The sequence below is a fragment of the Pan paniscus genome, chromosome 6 (assembly GCF_029289425.2).
Source record: "Pan paniscus chromosome 6, NHGRI_mPanPan1-v2.0_pri, whole genome shotgun sequence".
Taxonomy (NCBI): domain Eukaryota; kingdom Metazoa; phylum Chordata; class Mammalia; order Primates; family Hominidae; genus Pan; species Pan paniscus.
Window position 1 is genome coordinate 146,283,464 of NC_073255.2, and position 18,479 is coordinate 146,301,942.

Sequence of the window (18,479 nt, forward strand, 5' to 3'; positions counted from 1 at the left end):
TATATTAATGAAATAATAATGTCAAAATTGTAGACTATAACTAAATGAAATAGGGAGTTAGATAACAATTCTATGCGAATGAAGTTATTGTGGTTCAAGTAAAATATCATAAAATCCTGATTTTTCTGGGAAAAAGTTGTGATATTGATTATTTCTAGATTTCTTTAATTCAATCCCATGTTTAAAGATAACTATTAAAAGAAAATATTGGCTGAGTGTGATGGCTCATGCCTATAATCCCAACACTTCAAGAGGCTGAGTCAGGAGGATTACTTGAGACCAGGAGTCTGAGGCCAGCCTGGGCAATGTGCAAAATCCTGACTCTACAAAAAATACAAAACATAGCTGAACATGGTGCTGCCTGCATGTAGGCCCAGCTACACATTGAGGCTGAGTTTGGAGGATTGACTGAGCCCAAGAAGTTAGACTACACTGAGTCAGGTTCAGACCCCTGCACTCCAGCCTGGGTGACAAATCAAGACCCTATTTAAAAAAATAAAGATAGAAAGAAAAGAAAAAAATATAGAATTAGCATATATAACATCCAAATGGTGAGGAAAATGGACTAGGAAAAACATGACAACTAAACAAAAACTAAATCATCTTTTAAAAAGTAGCTGCAAGGAAAGAGGAAAAGGAATCATAGAAAAAGTGAGAAAATAGAAAAAAATTGAATGGTGAAAATAGGTCCAAATATTTCAATCATCCAATGGCTAAAAAATGTTAATGAACTAAATAAGTCAATTAAAATATGAAGCTTATCAGATAGTATAAGTACAAACTAATAACAAATAAACCACCACCAAAGCAAGCCTCAAGTAAGGGAAATTTACAAGTCAAGGTAAGGACACTGAGAAATAAAATAATAGAAAATGTTATCACAAAGTTATGAACTAAAATTATTTCAGTGTCATTGCAGAAATCAGTCAAAATGGTTTTTAAAGTGAAAAAGTGTCTTTAAAAACAAAGGGAATCTCAACATAAAGAGAAAACAACTTGAGACTAATTTGTATATAATAAATTAGCCTCAAAATATGTTATATTAGTATAAAAACTGTATGAATCATAGCATATAACTAAGAAATCTCCAACCTACTAAAAGATATCAAAATGCCTTTTACTTTTGTTTGATAGAATAAGAGAAAAAAAGAGGAGGAAAATGAAAAGATTTGAGCAATATTAGCATACAAACTGTAAACTGCACCAAGATTACTCTAAGATATGTAAATTTTTCATCAAATTATTTACATAATAAAATCTAAACAAATTTCAAAGAATAGATATCATACCAATTATTCTCAACCTTCTAAACATTTAGATTAGAAATAAATAACAATAAAACAAGTTTAAATTTATCATTATTTAACAAGACTTTTACTGCACTCATCATGTTTCTAGACAATAAAGATAACACAGTGAACAAGACAAAGCAAAGCAAAATCTTTACTCTCATGGAGCTTACATTCTATTGGAAGGACATACAATGAAAAAGATAAATAAGAAAAATTTCTAATAAGACAGCAAAAAGTGCTAGAGAGAAATATTCAGTGGGGATGAAAAATAAGAAACGAATGTGGGTTGGGATGGTACAAACTGCAATATTAGACAACATGGCTCAGGAAGTCCCCACTAAGAAAGTGACTTTAGAGGTGAGATGAGATGGAAGTGAGAGTGAGCTGTGTGGCTCTTTGAAGAGCATTCCAGGCCTTGGGAACAAGTATAAGTGTCTTAAGGCGAGAGTCCCCTTGTATGTTTCAATAATAGTCAAGTCCTGGTGTGACTTAAGCAGAGTAAGTAAAAGGGAATCAAGTCAGGATGAAATAAAAAAAGACTGGGCAATGGTAGAATGTGTGTAGGCTTTGTAGGCCACTGCAAAGTCTTTGGGTTTATGTTGAGTAAGACAAGAATCATAATACTATTTATTTTAAAGATCATTCTTGCCACTGTTTTGAGTGTATTAATAGATTATCATGCAAAGACAGAAACACATATCTGCAAAGAAGAAACAGGATGCCAGTTAGAAGTTGCCTGCATGGTTCTTTCAAGAGGCCAATCTTTCCAAGTCATTCTGCAATGCCACCTCTACCATTTATCTACTCTTTAAATGTGTGGATTGTTGCTGCACTTTCTATTCAGTTTCACTGTTGAATTTATCTGGATTTGTGTTACACTGTACCATATTGTCTAAATTATCAGAGCCGTATGGTAATTGTTTAATGAGGCAAATGCTTGCCAACTCCCTATCTATGCTCCGTCTTAGAAAGTGTCCTATGTATTCTGGAATCTTTCTTTACGCCTGATGCTGATTACTTATTCTAAGCCAATAATCTACTTTTCAACCACGTTGTCATTGCCATTTAATATTACATTTGACAATTAATTCAACAAATACCTATTAGACATCTATCATATGTGTTGACATGAGCTATATTTGGAGCTGTAGCACTGAACCATGATGTTATGGCTCCTAACTTAGAAGAGCTTATAGTCTTATTCTGGATTTCTTTTACCATCCTCAAAGATACCAAGCAATATACATTTTTTAAATGTGGAGTTCAAAATTGAAGAAGAAAATATAACCATCTTCCCTCAGATTTTGAGAGATGTAAACTGAGACTGATCCTAAAGAGTTTGCATCTGAGTGTAACTGATTTCCAGCCAATTACCAATGTGTGTTTAAAGCGTGGAAGGTCTGCACATCTGTATGTTTATGTCATATTGGTGAAAGTCTGGAAAGTTGGTAAAAATCTGTTAAAGCAAAATTAGAAAGCCTGACCCTCAGGGTAAGTAGAAGAGGTGTTACTATCATATAATACATGTGCTTCTAAGAAGTTCTTGGCCTTCTAAATAATCACCATCCTGAAATGATGGCTAAATTATAACCATTAGATAATTAAATCTTTAGGTAACAGAATTATCAACTGCTATAATGCAGCTAACTCTAACTCTTGCATTATTGATGACAGTAGGGTAGGGAGTATTTTAATTAGGTAAAGTAAGATGTTTAGAGGATTATGTAATTTATCAGTTACCTTCCAAAATGACAACCCGCCAACCGAGAAAAAAATTCAAAATGAAATTGGATTAGGAAAATGCCTAGAAATTATTCCCTTTGAAGCCAGGTGACAAATAAAATGGGGGAGAGAGAGGACCAATAGAAATAAATGATGAATCAGGACCTCCACTTTCTTCTTTGAAAATTTTATGGGTACATTGTAGGTGTATATATTTATGTGGTACAAGAGATGTTTTGACACAGGCATACAATGAACACGCACGCTTTCATCTAGCCTATGTCATTCCTGCTCTTTGAACTTATCCTGTGAAATTATGGAGGGTTTTGTTCTCAAAAACTTTGTCAAGCTGGGCAACACTGCACCTGAAGAAAGTAATGAAAACCAGAGAGCACATAAACTAGAAGAGTGCAGGTGAGATAGCAAAGACTTGTCAAGAGATAATAAGGTTTTCTTAATGTTTTCTAGAGGGGAGGTACCTTCAAAAATAGCAACAAAAGACACTAAGTTCTAATTGAGGAAAATATTAGAAGACAAGAAGTGCTGTGTAGTTCTATATCCAACACTAGTGGGAATGACCCATCGGAATGAAGTGACAGAGAAGGTAATGGAGTTAAGTTCCAGTTAAAATGGAAAAAGAGGATCATCAATTGGATGGCAGTTGCTGTTATCTGTTCCAGAGCAAATTTTTGAAGGTTTCTTTTGCATCCAGAAGCAGGTATAGGGCATCAGCAGACCCAGCTCCCAATGACCACTGCCAAAATGGTCCAAATTTCTCCATATGTAGCTGAAACATCATACTTTACAAAAATGCATAGAGGATAGAAAAAGTGAGCAGAAGGAAGCCAGGTTTCTTTTGCATCCAGAAGCAGGTATAGGGCATCAGCAGACCCAGCTCCCAATGACCACTGCCAAAGTGGTCCAAATTTCTCCATATGTAGCTGAAACATCATACTTTACAAAAATGCATAGAGGATAGAAAAAGTGAGCAGAAGGAAGCCAGGTTTCTTTTGCATCCAGAAGCAGGTATAGGGCATCAGCAGACCCAGCTCCCAATGACCACTGCCAAAGTGGTCCAAAATTCTCCATATGTAACTGAAACATTATACTTTACAAAAATGCATAGAGGATAGAAAAAGTGAGCAGAAGGAAGCCATTTTAATACTCTTCTGGTTGAGAACAACTTCTGTTTTAATGCTAAGGTTTGTGAGGCTTACATAAAATAAAAATATATTCAATTTTTTAATAAGATCCCTGTCTTAGCTACCTAAGTATGTATGAAGGGTCCTAGATGGCATAGACCTTGATATTTGACCAGTAGTAAAATTTGCTTTTTCAGGAAAAAAAAGGTAGAAATTTCTTTTTCTTTTTCTTCCTTTTCTTTCTTTTTTCCCTGTTTTATTCATCAGACAGATTTAGAGCACAGATGAAGTACAGAAAGGACATAGCATAAGGAACTTAAATGGAACAAGTAATGTCTGGCATCAGAACACATGGTTGAGTCTGTGATGTTTTCATTCTTTCTTTTAAATTTTAAATACAATCCCAATTTGAAAAAAGAAAAATGCTTCAGAAAGTTTACGTACCTGACTCTTCATTCTCCCTTGTTTTTATTATTTTCTAAATAAGACCATCTTTTAAGTGATTTTAAGGGGTACTTATGTTCCTTTATGAAAGAATAAATCAAGGATGTTTAACATCATAATTGTCCAGAGGGCTGATGTTGATCACATTTATTACACTGTTAAGGTAAAGCTGAATTTCTAAATCAGATGCTGATTATTATTTTCCAAATGACTTTATCAACCGAAAATAATTACTATTGCCTTTTAATTAGATTTATTGCCAAATAAATGAAATACCTTCCTGAATTTTAAGCCATGTGTTCTTTCTTTGAACTGTTTATGAAACAGGATGGTAGTTAATATATATGGTGTTTCCTCAAAACAATTTTGTTTACCACAGAACAAATGAAATATCCACAAGACAGCTTCACTTTTACTACTTCATCTGGTTTCCCTGAATAAATTGTGTGTAGTAGTATTGTGCAAACGAATGGAAATATTATTCTGCTTATGCAAAAATAATTTTGTATTATATGTTCATTTGTATGTTTGATAGACAAAATTGAAATGCTTATATTCATCATTTTTATTTTTTCCACATATTTCATATAACTCCAATATTTTAAAACAAAAATAGTTTACAAGGTTCACATAACTTTCAGTATAAAGTTAAGTTTATACAGCTGTCTTCATTCAGCCTGGAGAATATTATGATTTTTTAAATTAATCACTTATTCTCACAGCAATTTATGTTGGGTATATGACCTTGGTTAGCTAAGATAATATGAAGTAGCCACAAAATGGCAAATGAATTACAGTATGAAAGGTCATTTGTAAAATTTCTGACAATTTAGAACATTTGAAGGTCAAAAATCAATGGCACGTTGTCCTGTGCTGGAAAACATCTTGATCTAATCAAGACATTGTGTAGGTTTTTATAATCCAAAATAATTGTACTGTCTGTAAAATCAGACATTCAGATGTATAGCTACCATTTTAGTAAGAAATGAATCAAAGATTAAAAAGAGGTTGCATTTACCTCTTTGTTTTCTTTTCTTTTTTTCTTTTTCTTTTTCTTTTTTCTTTTTTTGAGTCGGAGTCTGACTCTGTCGCCCAGGCTGGAGTGCAGTGGCGTGATCTCGGCTCACTGCAAGCTCCGCCTCCCAGGTTCACGCCATTCTTCTGCCTCAGCCTCCTGAGTAGCTGGGACTATAGGCGCCCGCCACCACGCCCGGCTAAGTTTTTGTATTTTTAGTAGAGACGGGGTTTCACCAGGATGGTCTCGATCTCTGAGCTTGTGATCCGCCCGCCTCGGCCTCCCAAAGTGCTGGGATTACAGGCGTGAGCCACCGCGCCTGGCCCTACCTCTTTGTTTTCTTACAAGCAAAGGTAACTTTCCAGTGCAGATATTTTCTCCTTGTATTTACACTTTAATGTTATATTTGTACAATTGATGTATATTTTAATTATTTAGTAAATGCCTGTCAAAATGAATAACAACATACACGTATAACAACTGTAATTTCAAGGATAATCTATACTTGAGATTCAGGTTTTTATTATCTTTCATTTAATGCAAATTTAATATGGTGTCTGTGAGGGATCATTTTGATTAGTGTAACCACTTATATTCCCCTAAATACCTTTATTTTAAGATTAGTAGTTGCTTTATTTCAAACATAAAAATTCCAGCAGTTTGGGAGGTCGAGGCGGGCGGATCACCTGAGGTCAGGAGTTCAAGACCAGCCTGGCCAAAATGGTGAAACCCTGTCTCTACTAAAAATACAAAAAATTAGCTGGGCATGGTGGCAGGTGCTTGTAATCCTAGCTACTTGGGAAGCTGAGGTAGGAGAATCGCTTGAACCCAGGAGGCAGAGGTTGCAGTGAGCCGAGATCGCGCCATTGCACTCCAGCCTGGGCAACAAGAGTGAAACTCTGTCTCAATAATGATAATAATAATAATAATAATAATAATAATAATTTTTCTCTTCATCTTTTCATCCAGGAAGCAAAAGAATTTTAGGGTAAAAAACCATCATTGGATAGCCAGTTTAATAATATTAACTATATTCTTGTATGTGAAAATCAGGAGCGAATTTTTTAAGAGATTATATATTGAAAAGTATTAGAAATTGGAGCCAATAACCATGACTTTTAATTCTAATTCTGCCACATTCCAGCATTGTGGGAACAGCAAATCATTCTTTGAATTTATTTTTTTTAATCTGTAAGAATTAAAAAATAGCCTCACTAAAAACTCACATATTTTTGTAAGGAATAAATGAAGTATGTATTCAGACATAGTAATGAACCACAAAATGCCATGTACATCTATGTTAGTATATGGACCAAAAGATAAAGCACTCTTGATTATTTAGAAATTAGACAAATTAGATATCATTTTACTCTGAGAACTACATAATCAAATCAGCATATTGCAGCAGAGCTAACTGAAGTCACCAAACAGACACAAGGACTCCTTTTAGACAAGAGAAAACCAAGTAAAAAATAATAACATAAAATAATTAAAAATAACATGGTAAAAAATCTTATTCTAAAAGGATGTTGATAGTAAAAGACATTTTAACAATCCAATTATCAACTGTAAAACCCCCATTTGACTCCAGGTTGATACTTTACCATGAACTTTAAATTCAATTAGTATTGAATTAAAACTTATTTCACTTTTATATACCATGGGAGCTCAGTTTCCTTCCCCAGATCTCCAGGGTTTCTTGGGAGGAAGAGGGCTATTCCAAATATTTATAAGTCTGAGTTCTCAATTCTTCTTGTGCTGCTTTTACCATCCTTCTTTATTGCTAAAAGGTCCTTCTTTAGTTTCTCCACCTTCCTATGGAACTACCCAGATGAGAATGAGAGCCTAATAATTTATTATATACGTATATAATTATACACATAATTATACGTATAATTATACACATATATATAATTAATACGTATATATAATTATATATGTATATATAATTATATACATATATTAATTATATACACGTATATATAATTATATATTAAAATTAAAAATTTATAAATAATTTTATATAATATATATTTATATAATATATATTATATAAATTTATATATTATTTATATAATATATATTATCTCAATTTATATAATATATATTTATATAAATATATATTATATAAATTTTATATAAATATATAAATTTAAAACTATATAAATATATAATTTTATATATATTATATACATATATAATTTCATATATAATTATATAGATTTTTATAATTTTATATATAATAACATGTATTTATATAATTTTATATATAACTACATGTATTTATATAATTTTATATATAATTACATGTATTTATATAATTATATATATAATTATATACGTATATAATTATATATATAATTATATACATATATATATTGCAGTTTCTTTATCCACTGGTTGATTGATCGGTGTTTGGGCTGGTTCCATATTTTTGCAATTGCGATTTGTGCTGCTGCAAACGTGTGTGCAAGTATCTTTTTTGTATAATGACTTCTTTTCCTCTGGGTACATACCCAGTAGTAGGATTGCTGGACTTAAAAAAGTAGCACTACCATTTGATCCAGCAATCCCACTTTTGCCCATTTTAAACAGCTTGATTTTTTAATACAGAGTGGCTTGAGCTTCTTACAAATTCTGTTTAAGTCTTTATCAGATGAGCAGTTTGCAAGTATTTTCTCTCATTCTGAGGGTTGTCTCTTCGCTTTGTTAATTTTATCCTTTGCTGTGTGGAAGCATTTGAATTTGATGTGATCCCATTTGTCCATTTTTGCTGTGATTTTCTGTGCTTGTGGGATATTACTCAAGAAATTTTTGCCCAGACCAAGTCGTGGAGAGTTTCTCCAATGTTTTCTTGAAGTAGTTTCATAGTTTGAGGTCTTAGACTTAAGTCTTTAATGCATTTTGCTTTGATGTTTTATATATGGTAAGAGATGGGGTCTAGTTTCATTCTTCTGCCTATGGCTATCCAGTTTTCTCAGCATCATTTAGTGAAGAAACTGTCCTTTCCCTAATGTATGGTTTTGGCATCTTTATCAAAAATTAGTTCACTGTAGATTTACAGATTTATATCTAGGTTTTCTATTCTCTTCCACTGTTTTATGTGCCTGTTTTTATGCCAATACCATGCCATTTTGGTTACTACAGCTCTGTAGTATAATTTCAAGTCAAGTAATGTGATTCTTCCGGTTTTGTTATTTTTGCTTAGGACAGCTTTGTCTATTCTGGATCTTTTGTGGTTCTATACAAATTTTAGATTGTTTTTCTATTGCTGTGAAGAATGCCATTGGTATTTTAATGGGGATTGCATTGAATCTGTAGATTGCTTTAGGTAGTATGGATATTTAAACAATATTGAGTCTTCAAATCCATGAACATGAATGTTTTTTTGGTGCCCTCTTCAATTCTTTGCATTAATGTTTTATAGTTTTCATTGCAGAGATCTTTCTTTGATTTAATTTACTCTTAAGAATTTTATTTTATCTGTATCTGTTGTAAAAGGTAATGCTTTCTTGATTTCCTTTTCAGATTTTTTACTGCTGGCATATAGAAATGCTACTGATTTTTGTACATTGATTTTTCATCTTATAATTTGACTAAATTTCTTCATCTGTTCTAATGCTTTTCTGGTAGAGTTTTTAGGTTTTTCTAAATATAAGATCATATCATCTGCAAACAGAAATACAATGAATTATTTTTTTCCAATTTGGATACCCTTTATTTCTTTCTCTTGTCTGATTGCTCTAGCTGTTATTGGATGAGGGTGTCCAGGTTCTCGGCATTTTGAACAAAGAATTGGAAAAAATGCACAAATAAAGAAAGAATGAAGCAACAAAACAGTGATTTATTGAAAATGAAGCACACTTTGCTCCCTGAGCAAGCTGCTCAAGGGACCTGATTACAAAATTTTCTGGCGTTTCAATACCCTCTAGAGGTTTCCTATTAGTTACTTGGTGTATGCCCTATGTAAATGAAGTGGATAAAGTCAAGTTACAAAGTCATTTACTCCTTATCAGCTCTATGTGAATGGAGAGGATGAAGTGAAGTTACAAAGTGTAGAGAAGATGTTACTCAGTGAGTGTGGCTTATGTGAATGGAGAGGATGAAGTGAAGTTACAAAGCCATTCACATTCCTGTCATTGCTGAAGTGTTTACATTTGACTTAGTTCTAGAAAGTCAGCATGAATTGTCCTTCTGTTCCCTCCCTCTAGATCCTATTCTCCTGCCTCATAGCTAGAACTTCCAGAGCTATGTTGAATAACAGTGGCGAAAATGGGCATCCTTGTTGTTTTCCAGGTGTAAGAGGAAAAGCATTCAAGTTTTCCCTATTCAGTAATACGAGCTATGGGTCTGTCATATATAGCTTTAATTATGTTGAAGTATGTTCCTTCCATACTCAGTGTTTGGAGGGTTTTTATTATGAAAGGATGTTGAATTTTAACAAATGTTTTTTCAGCAGGAATTGAAATGAACATATGATTTTTGTTCTTCATCCTATTGATTTGCTCTTTTACATTGATTGATTTGCATATGTTGAACCATCCTTGGATCCCTAGGATAAATCCCACCTGGTCATGATGAGTGATCTTTTGTTATTGTGTTATTGAATTCATTTATCTAGCAATTTGTTGAGGATTTTTGAATCAATATTCATTGGTGATATAGGCCTTTAGTTTTGTTTTTTTGATGTGTCTCTGTTTGGTTTTGATATAAGGATAATTCTGACCTTATAGGATGAGTTTGGAAGTATTCCCTCCTCCTCTATTTTTCAGAACACTTTGAGTAGGATTGTTATTAGTTTTTCTTTAAATGTTTGGTAGAATTCAGTGGTGAAGTCATCAGATCCCAGGCATTTCTTTGCTATGAGACTTTATATTTTGGCTTTAATCTTGTTACTGGTTGTTGGGCTTTTCAGGTGTTGGATTTCTTCATGGTGCAATTTTGGGAGGTTGTAATTGTTTAGGGATTTGTCTGTTTCTTCTAGATTTTTCAATTTATTGGCATTTGGTTGCACATGGTAGCCACTAACAATCCTTAGACTTTCTGTAGTATTGGTTGTAATATCTCCTTTTCATCTCTGATTTTATATTTTATTTGGGTCTTTTTTTTTTCTTAGTGAGTCTAAAGGTTTGTCAATTTGATTTATCTTTTCAAAAAACCAGATTTTTGTTATGTTGATCTTATGTTTTCTTCATTTCAAATTCGTTTATTTCTGCTCTGATCTTTATTATTTTTTTCCTCTACTAATTTTGGATTTGGTTGGTCTTGTTTTAGTTCTTTAAGATGCATTGTTAGATTGTTTATTTGAAGCTTTTTTTGTTTTGTTTTGATGTACATGTTTATAGCTGTCAACTTCCCACTTAGTGCTGCTTTCACTGTAGCTCATAGGTTTTGGTATGTTGTGTTAATTATCATTTGTTTCAAGAAATTTTTCAATTTCCTTCTTAATTTGTTCTTTGACCCACTGGTCATTCAGGAGCATATTATTTAATTCCCATGTGTTTGTATAGTTTCCCAAATAACTCTTGCTGTTGATTCCTACTTTTATTCAATTGTGATGAAAGAAGATACTGGATATTATTTCAGTTTTTTGAAAGTTTAAAAATGTGTTTTGTGACTGAACGTATCATCTAACTTGGGAATGTTCCATATGCTCAGTAAAGAAATTTGTGTTTTGCAGTAATTGAATGAAACGTTCTGTAAATACCTATTTACGTCTACTTGGTCTACACCACACGTTAAATCCAATGTTTCTTTGTTGATTTTCTTTCTGGAAAATCTGTCCAATACTGAAATTGTAGTGTCGAAGTCACCAGCTATTATTGTATTGGGCTCTCTCTCTCTCTAGCTCTAATAACTGCTTTATATACCTGGGTGCCCTAGTGTTGGTACATATGTATTGTTATATCTTCTTATTGAATTGACTCCTTTGTCACTGTATAATGAGTTTATCTCTTATAGTGAGAGACAGGACTAGCTGGATTTCCTAGGCCAACTAAGAATCCTAGGAAGCCTAGCTGGGAAGGTGACTGCATCCACCTTTAAACACGGGGCTTGCAACTTAGCTCACACCCGACCAATCAGGTAGTAAAGAGAGCTCACTAAAATGCTAATTAGGCAAAAACAGAAGGTAAAGAAATAGCCAATCATCTATCACCTGAGAGGACAGGGGGAGGGACAACAATCAGCATTTAAGCTGGCAATGGTTACCCTCTTTGGGTCCCCTCCCTTTGTATGGGAGCTCTGTTTTCACTCTGTTAAATCTTGCAACTGCACACTCTTCTGGTCCGTGTTTGTTATGGCTGGAGCTGAGCTTTTGCTTGCCGTCCACCACTGTGGTTTGCCGATGTCACAGACCCGCCTCTGACTTCCACCCCTCCGAATCCCGCAGGGTGTCCACTGCGCTCCTCATCCAGCGAGGCGCCCATTGCTGCTCTGGATCAGGCTAAAGGATTGCCATTGTTTCTGTACAGCTAAGTGCCTGGGTTCGTCCTAATTGAGCTGAACACTAGTTGTTGGGTTCCACGGTTCTCTTCCATGACCCACGGCTTCTAATAGAGCTGTAACACTCACTGCATGGCCCAAGATTCCATTCCTTGGAATCTGTGAGGCCAAGAACCCCAGGTTAGAGAATAAGAGGCTTGCTGCCATCTTGGAAGTGGTCTGCCACCATCTTGGGAGCTCTGGGAGCGAGGGCCGCCCCCTAACAATAGTTTAATCTTGAGGTCTATTTTATCTGCTATAAACATAACCATTCCTACTTTTTTCTTGGTTTCCATTTGCATGGAATATCTTTTCCCATCCCTTCATTTTCAGTCTATGTGTGTCTTTATTGGTGAGGTGTGTTTCTTGTAGGCAGAAATCACTTAGTCTTGTATTTTTTAATCCATTCAGCCATTCTGTTTGTTTGTTTGTTTGTTTTGAGACGTAGTTTTGTTCTTGTCACCCAGGCTGGAGTGCAATGGCATGATCTTGGCTCACTGCAATCTGTGCCTCTCGGGTTAAATTGATTCTCTTGCCTCACCCTCCTGAGTATCTGGGATTACAGGTGCCTGCCATCACACACAGCTAATTTTTGTATTTTTAGTAGATACATGATTTCACCATGTTGGCCAGGCTGTTCTGAAACTCCTGACCTCAGGTGATCTGCCCATTCCAAAGTGCTGGGATTATGGGCATGAGCCACTGCACCTGGCCCATTCTGTGATTTTTGATTGGAGAGTTTAGTCCATTTACATTTATTTACAGCCATTTACATTTAATATTTTTATTGATAAATAAAGACTTACTCCTGCCTTTTTATTTTCTGCTTGTTTTGTTGTTTTCTCTTCCTTCTTTTCTCCCTTTCAGTCTTCCTTTTAGTGAAGGTAACTTTTCATTTGTCGTAGGATTTAATTTCTTGCTTTTTATTTTGTGTGCATCCATTGTGTATTTTTGATTTGATATTACTATGAGGCTTACAAATACTATCTTATAACCCATTATTTTAATCGGATAACAACTTAAAACTGCTTACGTAAAGAAACACACAAACTAACAAGCAAAAAGAAAATGAAGAAAATCTCTGTAATTTAACATCCTCCCCCTGCTTTTTAACATTTCATTGTTTCTATTTATATCTTATTTTACTGTCTGTGGATTGGAAAGTTGTTGTAGTTATTCTTTTTGATTAGTTCATCTTTGATTCTTTCTATTTAACATATAACAAGTTTACCCACCAAAGTTACAGTGTTATAATATTCTGCTTTTTCTGTGTACTTACAATTATCAGTGAGTTTTATACCTTCAGATGATTTCTAATTATTTATTCACATGCTTTTCTTTCTGATTGAAGTACTCACATTAGCATTTTTTATAGGATAGGTCTGGTGTTGATGAAATTCCTCACTTTTTGTTTATTTGGGGAACTATTTCTTCTTCATGTTTGAAGTATATTTTCACAGGATATACTATTCTAGGGTAAAAGGTTTTTCTCTTCAGCACTTTAAATATGTCATGCCACTCTGTCCTGGTCTGTAGAGTTTCCACTGAAAAGTCTGCTGCCAGACATAAAGGAGTTCCATTGTATGTAATGTGTTTCTTCTCTCTTGGTGTTTTTAAGGTCCTTTCTTTACTCTTAATCTTTGGGAGTTTGATTATTTAATGCATTGAGGTAGTCTTCTTTGTGTTAAATCTGTTTGGTGTTCTATAATCTTGTACTTGGATATTAATACTTTCTTTAGGCTTAGGAAGTTCTCTATTATTATTCATTTGAATAAACTTTCTACCACTATATCTGTCTCTTTAATGCTAGTAACTTCCTCTTTAATGCTAGTAACTCTTAAATTTGACCTTTTGAGGCTGTTTTCTAAATATTGTAAATGTGCTTTATTCTTTTTCTTCCTTGTTTTCCTTTTTCTCCCCTGCCTGTGTATTTTGAAATAGCCTATATTCGAGCTCAGTAGTTCTGTTTGATCCATTCTTCAATTATAAGACTACATTATAATAGCATAATCAGTTTGTTAATTATATTTTTCAGCTCTAGAATTTCTGTTTGATTTGTTTTAATTATTTCAATCTCTTTGATAAATATATCTGGTAGAATGCTGAGGTCCTTCTCTATGTTATTTTGAATTTCTTTGAGTTTCCTCAAAACAGCTATTTTGAATTCGCTATCTGAAATGTCACATAACTCTATTTCTCTAAGATTGGTCCCTGGTGCCTTATTTAGTTGATCTGGTGAGCTCATATTTTTCTGAATGGTCTTGATGTTTGTTGAGTGTCACTGGTGTCTGGGCATTAAAGAGTGAGGTATTTACTATAGTCTTCACAGTCTGGGCTTGTTTATAGCAATCTTTGGGAAGGCTTTCCAAGTATTCGAAAGGACTGGAGTGTTTTGATCTAAGCCATATCTGCATTAGGGGGCATCCCAGCCCAGTTACACTGTAGTTCTTATAGACTCATAGAACTACCACCTTGATGGTCTTAGATATGATGTGGAAGAATTATTTAAATTACCAGGCATTGACTCTTGTTCTCTTTCCTAACTTTCTCCCAAACAAATGGAGTCTCTCTCTTTGTGATGAGCCACCTGGAGTTGGGGGTGGAGTGATACAAGTATCCCTGAGGCCACCACCACTGGGACTGCTCTGGGCCAGACCTGAAGCCAGCACAGCATCGGGTCTCACCCAAGGCTGCTATAACCATGACCCGGCCACTGTGTATGTTCATTCAAGTCTCTAGGCCTCTACAATAAGAAGGAGATTAAACCAGCCAGGCTTGTGTCCTTCTCTTCAAGGTGATGAGTTCCTCCAGGCCTTAGGTCAGTCCAGAGATGCCTTCTAGGAGCCAAGGACTGGAGGCAAAAACTTAGATATCTACCTGGTGTTCTATTCTACTGCAGCTTAGCTGACATTCAAACCATGAGACACAGCCTTTTTCACTCTTCCCTCCCCTTTCCACAAGCAGAACAGCCTCACCCCATGGCCACCATCACCACAGGCCAATGGGGAGCACTGCCAGGGTACCAGTGATGTTCACTTAAGACCGAAAGACTCTTCAATCAGCATTTGGTGAATGCTGACAGGCCTGGGACTCACCGTTCCAGGCAGTGGGATCTCCTCTGGCCCAGGGGAGGCCCAGAAATGCTGTCCAACAACAGAGGCCAGTAATCAGAGACCCCAAGGTCCTGCTTGGTGCTCTACCTCACTGTGACCAAGCTGGTACCTATGGTGCAAGACAAAACCCCGGTTTTTTCCCTTTGCTTTTCTTAAGCAGAAGGAGTCTTTCCCCATTGCCATTACAGCTGGGAATTTGCTGGGTCTCACCTTAAGCTGGCAAGTCTCAGAGTCTCACCCAAGGCCCATGATGTACTACCTGGGTATTGCTGCTGGTTATTCAGGGCCCAAGGGTTCTTCCATCAGCATGTGATGGAACCTGTCAGGACTGGGTCCTTCCCTTCAAGGAAGTGGATTCCCTTCTGACCCAGGGTGTCTCTAGAAATGTCATCTGGGAGCTAGGGCCTCGACCTCTTGACTCTGCCCAGTGCCCTATTCTACTGTGGCTGAGCTGGTAACCCAAATGCAAGACAAAGTCATCTTTCCTACTCCCTCTCCTTTCCTCAAGTGGAAGGAGAAGGTTTCTTTTGGAGCGGAAACCTGTGCTGCCTGGGGTTGGAGAACTGGGGGCACAAGCACTACCTTAGTCACCCTGACTGTTGTCTGAGTAAGTCACATGTCCCCCAAGTCCACTGGCTGTGAGCAAAGTTCAGCACTAGGGCTTGCCTATGATTTGCAATCTTTGTGCCTTAGATTGCCTTTTAAGTTCATTTAGAACCCCAGAGCACTTTAGCCCACAGTGCTCAGGGTCGCAGGAACTCAATTTTTGACCACTAGGATGGGTGATTCCCTCTGACTAGAGCTGGTCAGAATGCTCCTGCTGTGGGGAAGTGTCAGCTGAGTTCAATCCATTCTGGCTTTCTGCTGTGAGAGGGCAGCACTGAGTTAATGTCGGGTCCGATAATCACTGTGCTGTTCTTCCCCCAAAATGCAGATTATGTGCACCACATGGCTGCTGTTGGGGGATGAGGGAGGGGTGGCATTGGAAATTCAAGCCTGTCTTTCCTGATCTCTTTAGTGCCAGTTTTAGCAATATGAAGATAAAACCAGGTACTGTTAGTTAGTGCTTACCTGATTTTTATTCTTATGAAGATGCTTGTTTTGTCAAATGTGGTATTCCTGCAGGAAGGACCATTGGTAGAGCCTTCTATTCAACTGTATTGCTGTGGCTCCTTATTACATTATTATTATTTTTTTGCTTTTACCTCTTCATGCCTTACCTTCTACTACCTATGAATTTACTCTTATTTTAATTATATTATCTTTATAAATTGGATACTTAGCTAATACATTTTCATTCTCTTGTTTTCTAATAGAATTATTTAATCTGCTCATTTCCTGTAAGAAATATTTTAATGTAATCATTTTATTATTGTTGTATAATGCATATATTCTGGCTTCTTATGATTTATACTGGGACCCATAATTATTTGAAACATTATTTCAAAGTTTCTCTAACATATTTCTCTCTTATTCCTTGTTTAGAAAATCTAGATTTAGTAATTTTGGTTAGAGAATAAGAGCTACATAGTTATCCGTTCTTTGGTATTTTGGTAATTTATTTGTATCTTAGTACATAATTATATTTTACACATGTTTCATGTATTTTTATGGTAGATATATACTCTTTCATTATAAGACTTCAATTAATATTTGGATAATATTAGTGAATGAATGGTTATATGGATAAATGAATGCATAAGCCACATGTCATTGAAATAAAAAAATTCAGAGTTAAAATGGTGAATAGGCAATGGTTATCCTGTCGATTTTTTAAAAAATTGCTTGTTTTTATGTTTTGTTTGGTTCTAATTGATTTTAACATGTAAACTTGATACTGTAAGCATGAGATGCCTCTCAGATATCAAAGTGTAGGTAATATGTAGGCAAAGGGTCTATAAATATGGAATTCAAGAGTAAAACTGGATTAAAATATAAAGTTAAGCATCATTAGCCTATTAATAGCAGGACTCAATGAAATAATGTATAGTTTATATAAGGTCTTAATCAATATTTTTAAATGATTTATTAATGGTAATATGTGGGGTGTTCGGAAAAGAAAAATGAAGAAGACTTTCAACTAAGCTCTGAAACTGTCCAATATTAGGAGTCAGGTGGAAAAGGAGAAGGCTGTGCAGAAAATTAAGAATGAGTGTTGACATGAAAAGAGAAAAACCACGAAAAAGGGAGAATGTAAGCAAGGGAAGAGGGAAAGGTGTTTCTAGGGTTGAATCCTGAATTACAGAATTCTTCTAAGATGTTAAATTTTTAAAAAGACTGAAATACTTCTTATTAAGGCTCACTTGATTCCTCAGTAGTGATTGCTTTATTTGCCTACTATACATCCTAAAACCCTGTTGACAATAAATCTTCTAAATGTGTGTCTATATACCTGGAGGAGATTTTTCTAACCTTGATGTGACCTCAAATTACTGCTGTAGAATAATAAGACAAACAAGCTATCAGAAAAATCTTTAGCTACAACTTCACTAATCAAATTTCAGAGCAGTAACTACAGAGTAGTGGGAGAATTTATTCGTCTATGAAATATAACACTAAAGGAAGAAACCTGGCCATGACCATTTGCAAATAAAGACATACATCAAATGCATGTAGGATGAATGTCAGGAAGAAGAACACCTGTTTGGTACCTGTGCACTATCTAATTAGAAAAATCAACTGCTGTTGAAAATGTCATATTTGAAAAATGTTTTTAAAATTCTACAGACAAAGGCAAATTTAGGGGAAAAAGCAAAGAGTCATTTTAAGTATTTCTGAAATGTATTAAATGGTAAGCTCTTTGAGAAGTTAGGTCTGTGTGTTTGTATATTTATAGACATATTTTTATGTCTGAGTATTAAGATTTTCAAGTGTTAGAGAGTTGACAGAATGTGAATGTTTCTGAGAGCAATAGGAATTGAAAAAGCGATGGTAAAGAAGTACAAAAATACTTTTATTTGGACAGGTTGTCTATAATTTGAGAGTAATTAAAGACTCAACATTTTAGAAGTGTAAACATGGGTCCTCTTATTAAGTTATAAGTTTTACATATACATTTTACACATATATATGTGTGTTTTATATGTGTATGTACGTATACCTACATTTATATATGTATATATAAATGTGTATTATATATGTGTATATAAAATGTGTATTATACATATACATTATATGTATATATAATATACATTTATATAAGTATATATACATTTATATATCTATGTATATTATATGTATATATAATATACATTTATATATCTATGTA